The following is a 6,893-nucleotide window of genomic DNA, read 5'->3' on the forward strand; positions in this document are numbered from 1 at the left end:
TCAATAGGGTTCGTCCTTGGGCCAAACAAATGAGGTGTACCAAATTCCATTCCAATCGGATTATAAATGCGACCTGTGCTTTTTTTTACAATTTAACACCAACTGACGGATAGACGGACGGACATGCATAAATCGACTTAGAAAGTGATTCTATGCATATTCTCAAAAGGAATCATGTGTCTATCTCGTTTCCTTTTGCCTGTTACAAACATATGCACAAAGACATAATACCCTGTACCACAGTGTGGTGAAAGGTATAAACATGGGGTCTAAAAACAATATTTCGATGAGGCACATTTTCAGCGTATCAAATCGTATATACCCTTATTAGCCATAAGGCTGAGGGTATAATAGAAGAATTATAGTGACTTTAATGGAATGTAACGATTTTATAGTATAGAAACTTTCATTTTTCAGTGTACCTTGTATGGGAGATATTCTGAAACGAGGATTAACAGCTAAATTGTAACATTTCCAATTTTCATCGAATTTGAGTGAATATTATTTTAAAAAGCAAAAAATCGAAATTTTGAATACCCATTGTATGGAGGTATACCAAATCTTTTTACGATCTTTCCATTTTTTTATTGGAAGTAAAGTGACATTTTCAAGAACTTGTTTTATATACGTAGATGAAAAATACCAGATGTCATTGGTGTGTTATGGTGGGAGGAATACAAGGACTTTTCTACATTATTATAGGTCCAACTAATTTAAATTTGGCCAAACTGCTACTGAAAGCTTTTCGTTACATTGTATTTAAATATCCTAAAACCCAGTGAGGGAGCAGTATAGCTGGACGGGGCCGACCACATGATACCCTACACAACTACCACTTCTTTTTATACTTGTTGGAAATTCCGTATCATCCAAAATTCCTTTTGTTATAAAAGAAATATTGCATATGAAATTTTCATTCATGGTTTTAAATTCCAATTAACTTTTCGATGTTTCATACTTTGTCCTTTCTATATATTTTTCAGAATAAATACGACCGGTAAAAAAATCTAACTACCAATTAAAAAATAATCTATTTCTGGTATACTCTTACTAACGTATTTTCATTCTCCGTGGCACTTACACAATCCATATGTTCATATATGTACATATATGTATGTTTATCACATTGTGTGTAGGCTAGGAAACACTTGCCCCCCAAAAAATAATTTGCTTCCCAAATCAATTAAATTTAGCAAATATCTCAATAAAATCCTTTAAATCACTCCCATTAGCTATGCCATGAAAAATGATCGATTTTTGTTTCGGTGTGAAACAGCAGCAGCAGCAAGGAAGGAAATGCTGGAGATGGTTTGCAGGCATGGACTTTATCCCAACATATGTTCAACGATTTACCGCACATCACATCGTCATCATCAAAGTAAGATTAATGATGTTTTAGTCCAGCGCGACGACCTCAATTGACCACTGGCGAAGTATGTAACATTGGGAAATTTAGTGGGTGGAGGGTGAAAAGGGGAGGGAACATAAAAAATGTAATACGGGCAATATGTGTGGGTGACTACGGAACAAGTGGAGGAATTACAGTCAATTGGCAATAAAATGATTTAAATAAATTATACGAAGGTCAATAGAGTTACATGTATTGTGGGTACTAAAGAGGGGCGAATTAAAAGAGAATTTTATCCTACATCAATGTAAGTGTACTGGGCTAGAATGTAAGGATATCGAAGGCGAAAATTTTTCAAAAATGTATGGACATGATGGATATTGTGGATCCCCTTCAGCTCGTCTATAGAGACTCCCTGCTTCAGCTCGTCTATAGAGAGTCCTTGCTTCAGCTCGTCTATAGATACTCCCTGTTTCAGCTCGTCTATAGAGACTCCCTGCTTCAGCTCGTCTATAGAGACTCCCTGCTTCAGCTTGTCTATAGAGACTCCCTGCTTCAGCTCGTCTATAGAGACTCCCTGCTTCAGCTCGTCTATAGAGACTCCCTGCTTCTGCTCGTCTATAGAGACTCCCTGCTTCAGCTCGTCTATAGAGACTCCCTGCTTCAGCTTGTCTATAGAGACTCCCTGATTCAGCTCGTCTATAGATACTCCCTGTTTCAGCTCGTCTATAGAGACTCCCTGCTTCAGCTCGTCTATAGAGACTCCCTGCTTCAGCTTGTCTATAGAGACTCCCTGCTTCAGCTCGTCTATAGAGACTCCCTGCTTCAGCTCGTCTATAGAGACTCCCTGCTTCTGCTCGTCTATAGAGACTCCCTGCTTCAGCTCGTCTATAGAGACTCCCTGCTTCAGCTTGTCTATAGAGACTCCCTGATTCAGCTCGTCTATAGAGACTCCCTGCTTCAGCTCGTCTATAGAGACTTCCTGCTTCAGCTCGTCTATAGAGACTTCCTGCTTCAGCTCGTCTATAGAGACTCCCTGCTTCAGCTCGTCTATAGAGACTCCCTGCTTCAGCTCGTCTATAGAGACTCCCTGCTTCAGCTCGTCTATAGAGACTCCCTGCTTCAGCTCGTCTATAGAGACTTCCTGCTTCAGCTCGTCTATAGAGACTCCCTGATTCAGCTCGTCTATAAAGACTCCCTGATTCAGCTCGTCTATAGAGACTCCCTGCTTCAGCTCGCCTATAGAGACTCCCTGCTTCAGCTCGTCTATAAAGACTCCCTGCTTCAGCTCGTCTATAGAGACTCCCTGCTTCAGCTCGTCTATAGAGACTCCCTGCTTCAGCTCGTCTATAGAGACTCCCTGCTTCAGCTCGTCTATAGAGACTCCCTGCTTCAGTCGTCTATAGAAACTCCCTGCTTCAGCTCGTCTATAGAGACTCCCTACTTCAGCTCTTCTATAGAGAATCCCTCCAGCTCGTCTATAGAGACTCCCTGCTTCAGCTCGTCTATAGAGACTCCCTTCAGCTCGCCTGCAGAGACTCCCTTCAGCTCGTCTATAGAGAAAGAAATTCTATCCTGCATCTCTTCCATAGGTACTTTAATGCACTTCCAATTTCCGATTTTTTTTTATTCCTTCAATTATTTTTGCCCCGCCACAAAACTAATTAAACTAACAACACCAAAGTGGAAACCAGGACTAATTTTAAGTGTCAAGTAGTCTAATGACAGGTCTGAAAATTAAAAAAAAAAAAAAAATAACCCAACCAATGGTCACGCTGAAAATGTTTGAGGCTTTAATCAAAACACTGAAACTCCCATGGTATCAGAAACAGGAGTGTGAACATATTATTTATTTAAATATCCTTCTTCGATGCTATGTCACCTACCAACATAAAAAACAACGAACATGATACAAAAACAAACTAAGTTATATCCTACTTCCATGTTGTCCTTATTGTATCCTTTTGCTTGACCATCAACTGTTTTGATGTCATTTTAATTACTAAAGTTTAAAAAATTACTAAGCTTCCTCTGTTCCTATTTTTTGTTATTGTTCTACTCTTATCCTTTTCAATGTTTATTTTTTTAGCTCTAGGATTTTTCTCCATCCTTGATATTTTTTATAGGTTAGCCTTCATTTGTCTCTTGGGATATACGTAGATTTTTTTCCTGTTTTACCAAGGTTTCCTTGACTTGCCGATGATGATGTGTGTGTGTGAAAATCCTTCACAGCATGTGAAAAGGACCCATGTCACCATGGTATGAGTGTGTGGCGCAAAGGGTGTGAGTACATGTGGGTGGATGTGGCAAATCCGTTAGGACATTATGTATTTATTATGTTTGACATGATAATCTCATTTCTTGATTTATTTAATTGTCACTTTTTACGTAACGATCAAACAACCCGACAATTCAAGCATCAATTAATACAGTTGTGTGGGGAATAATAGCATGAAAAATAGCGACGTTAATTATTGTCCTCAAAAAATATTATTAGAAAACAAGCTAATGGCTCCAATAATCTTTATGCCGTACCCGAAAGGTAGAGGTTAAACCGCTCCGGAGATATCTCCCACCCTGGGAAACTTCCTGTTTTACTTTATGGGGTTCTTATTCCGGAACTACACGAACGACTGGCGCCCACAAGTATATTGATTATTCAACGTTTCAAACTTGGACCGAGGGAAGTGTTCTCAATGTCCTCAAACAGTATGTCATGATTGATAGTATCAAAGGATTTTGATAGGTAAAGTGCTACCAAAACTGTTCTATGGCACGGTCTGTTCAGGTTTAGTTTTCGACTTGTGGAGGAGAATGCGGGTAACGCTGTTATAGCACTGTTTTTTCTACCGAACCCATGCTGATGATCCGCACCTGGAAAAGTTTTCCTAATGCTGGGGTGGACTGGTTACAAAAGTGAGATCGGCCTATTCGATTCATCTTTGCTGGTTTCTTTGCAGATCCAGCAGCCGGACCAATCAATCCCACGGCGCCTGGTTTTATGTACCGGATTTATTCGGAGATGGACTCCGATCAGAGATTGCCACCTAAAAAAATATATATACGTGTGCGTAATTTCTGTATCTTGGAATGCCTGCTCCGAGGAATGGGTGCATTTTCGGGGTTGCTCTGGACTAAAGGATCCAGGAAATACGTCACTTCAAGCTGAGTTATCACGTCTCTCAGAGTGCCTCAGGAGACGTCGTCGGAATACGAGACTACCACGCAGTCTCCTCGACAGCAATACACGCAACACTTAACATGCTGTTCCGCGCCTAGAGAATGCATCGTTCCTGCAGTTCAACTGCGATTGTTTTCGCAACAATATCAGCGAAATTGTGCGATCCACGAAGCAACGCTGATCGAAAACTGTAGCTTACAGCGTTGCCGATGAATAGATGTACACCGCGTTATTTACTGGTTATCAGTCCGCTTTTAGAAGATAATAACCGTCAGATGTCATCAAAACACTAAGTTTCAAAGCGTTGGGCCCGGACAGAGTATCCATGATAATGCTAAACAGTTGAGTTTATTATTTAACATCACTCTTCAACTTGTCGTTAACCCACATAGTTTCTGAAGCATGGAAAATAGGCAGGTTGGTCCCACTACTAAAGTCTTGCAAGGATGCCAGCCTGGTAATCGTACAGGCCGATTTCAATCCTGTCACCTGTAGGAAAGACACTTGAAGCGCTTCTCCTCCCATCGTTGAGAAGTAGTTTTCCAGTTACACAACATCAGCATGGATACCGTAAGATGTGCAGTACAATAACGGCATCACACGCCATTTCCACACAATAAGCAGAGGAACCACAACAGGTCGTGCGAAGGAATAGTTATGGTGGCACTTGACCTATCGATGCCCTCGACCGTGCCAAGCTGTTCTAGGGCAAAGAGAAGAAAAATCTCCTGCCTTGTTTAAAACATTGGATAATCAACTATATGAGTGGACGCCAGTCATATGTGAAATTCAAAAACAAGAAGTCCAAACCCCGTAGAGTGAAAAAGGGAGTTCTTCATGAAGGGGTCATCTCAGGAATTGTTTAACCTCTACCTTTCTGTAATTCCACAACCACCGGATGGCATAGAGATCGTGATATATGCGGATGGTTGTACGATCAGGGCGTCGGGTCCCATTCTCGATGACATTTGTGAGAGGTGAATCTTGTGAATTTCTTCCATCTGAAAATATCCGCCAACAAATTAACAGCTACACTGTTCACCACATGGATGGCTGAAATGAAGCTCTCCAAAATACTGGATGTAACATTCGATAACCTTTCATTGCTTTTTGCGATAAATTGAGAAGCAGGAACAAGGTCGTCAAATCGTTCGCCGGCAGCATTTCGGGCGCTAACACAGTAACCTTGTTAACTCTTATTAAGGAATATGCCGGTCAGTGGTAAGTTATGCGGGACCATTGTGGTTTGCGAATGCGATACACAGTGGAAGAATGCCACCCTGAGAACTGCAACAGGGTGTCTTCTCATGATTCCAGTGGACCATCTTCATGAGGAGACGAAGATCTTACCCGTCCATCAACACAACTATATGTTGTCAATGCAGTATTTGTTTGGGTGTTATCGTCGGGAAGACCACTGTCATAGCCTTATGGCACATTAGAAGAGATCTTCATGATCTAGAGAGAGAGAGGTCCAAAGATATAAGTGTGAACCTCTAGATCAAGAAGATCTGAATGGTATTCACATAGATGCAGTGGCTCAGTCAGTAGAACAATATCGTGTGAATACCATAATCCGAGACCACCCCCATTGTGGTCTCCGAAGTCCCCTAATATCAGACGCTTATTGCCCTCTAATAGAAAACAAACTTTAGACCAAATATATACGTTAAGCACCTTTACCTTGGCTGTACCATATTTAACTGCTACCCCTAAACATCCACCGCGACCATGATGTTCCTTGATGAAATTCACACTTTATGCCCTCAACCTTATGGCTAATGACTAATGCCTCATCGAAATATAGGATTTTGACCCATGTTTCTTTGGACCAAATCCGTTTCATAAAATTTGGAGTCGATTTACAAATGTCCGTCTGTGTGACCGTCTGGTGCGCACGATAACTCTCGAAGTGAGTAATCGATTTCATCCAAACTTTGCACATCTTATTTTTTCTTCCAAACTTGGTTTACGTTCAAAGATGGGGAATATCGAATATCAAATGTCATGTGAGCAGACTATCCAATTTGAACCAAACTTTGTACAACCTATTATCTTTACCAAGACTAGATCGAGTCCGAATATGGGTCAATTGGTCTACTCCTTTTGGTACTTGCACCAAATAGACAAAATTTTCAATATTTACAAATCCAACATGAGGCGATTAGAATGTAGAAAGATGGGATCCATTGGTCCACTTCCTTTGGTATCAACAATTTGTAGAGTTATATGATGTAGTGGAGTTTCGTATTCCGCGCTGTAGCAGCATGAGGCAACGTCACTGTAGTCTTACAATTGGGTCAAACCGTAACAGTTCCTATAGTTTACCCACTACATGCACCGATTAAATCTCACCGACGTTCA

This window comes from Musca vetustissima, unplaced genomic scaffold (genome assembly GCF_032173495.1).
Source record: "Musca vetustissima isolate MV318-11 ecotype Yass unplaced genomic scaffold, APGP_CSIRO_Mvet_v1 utg11171, whole genome shotgun sequence".
Lineage (NCBI taxonomy): Eukaryota > Metazoa > Arthropoda > Insecta > Diptera > Muscidae > Musca > Musca vetustissima.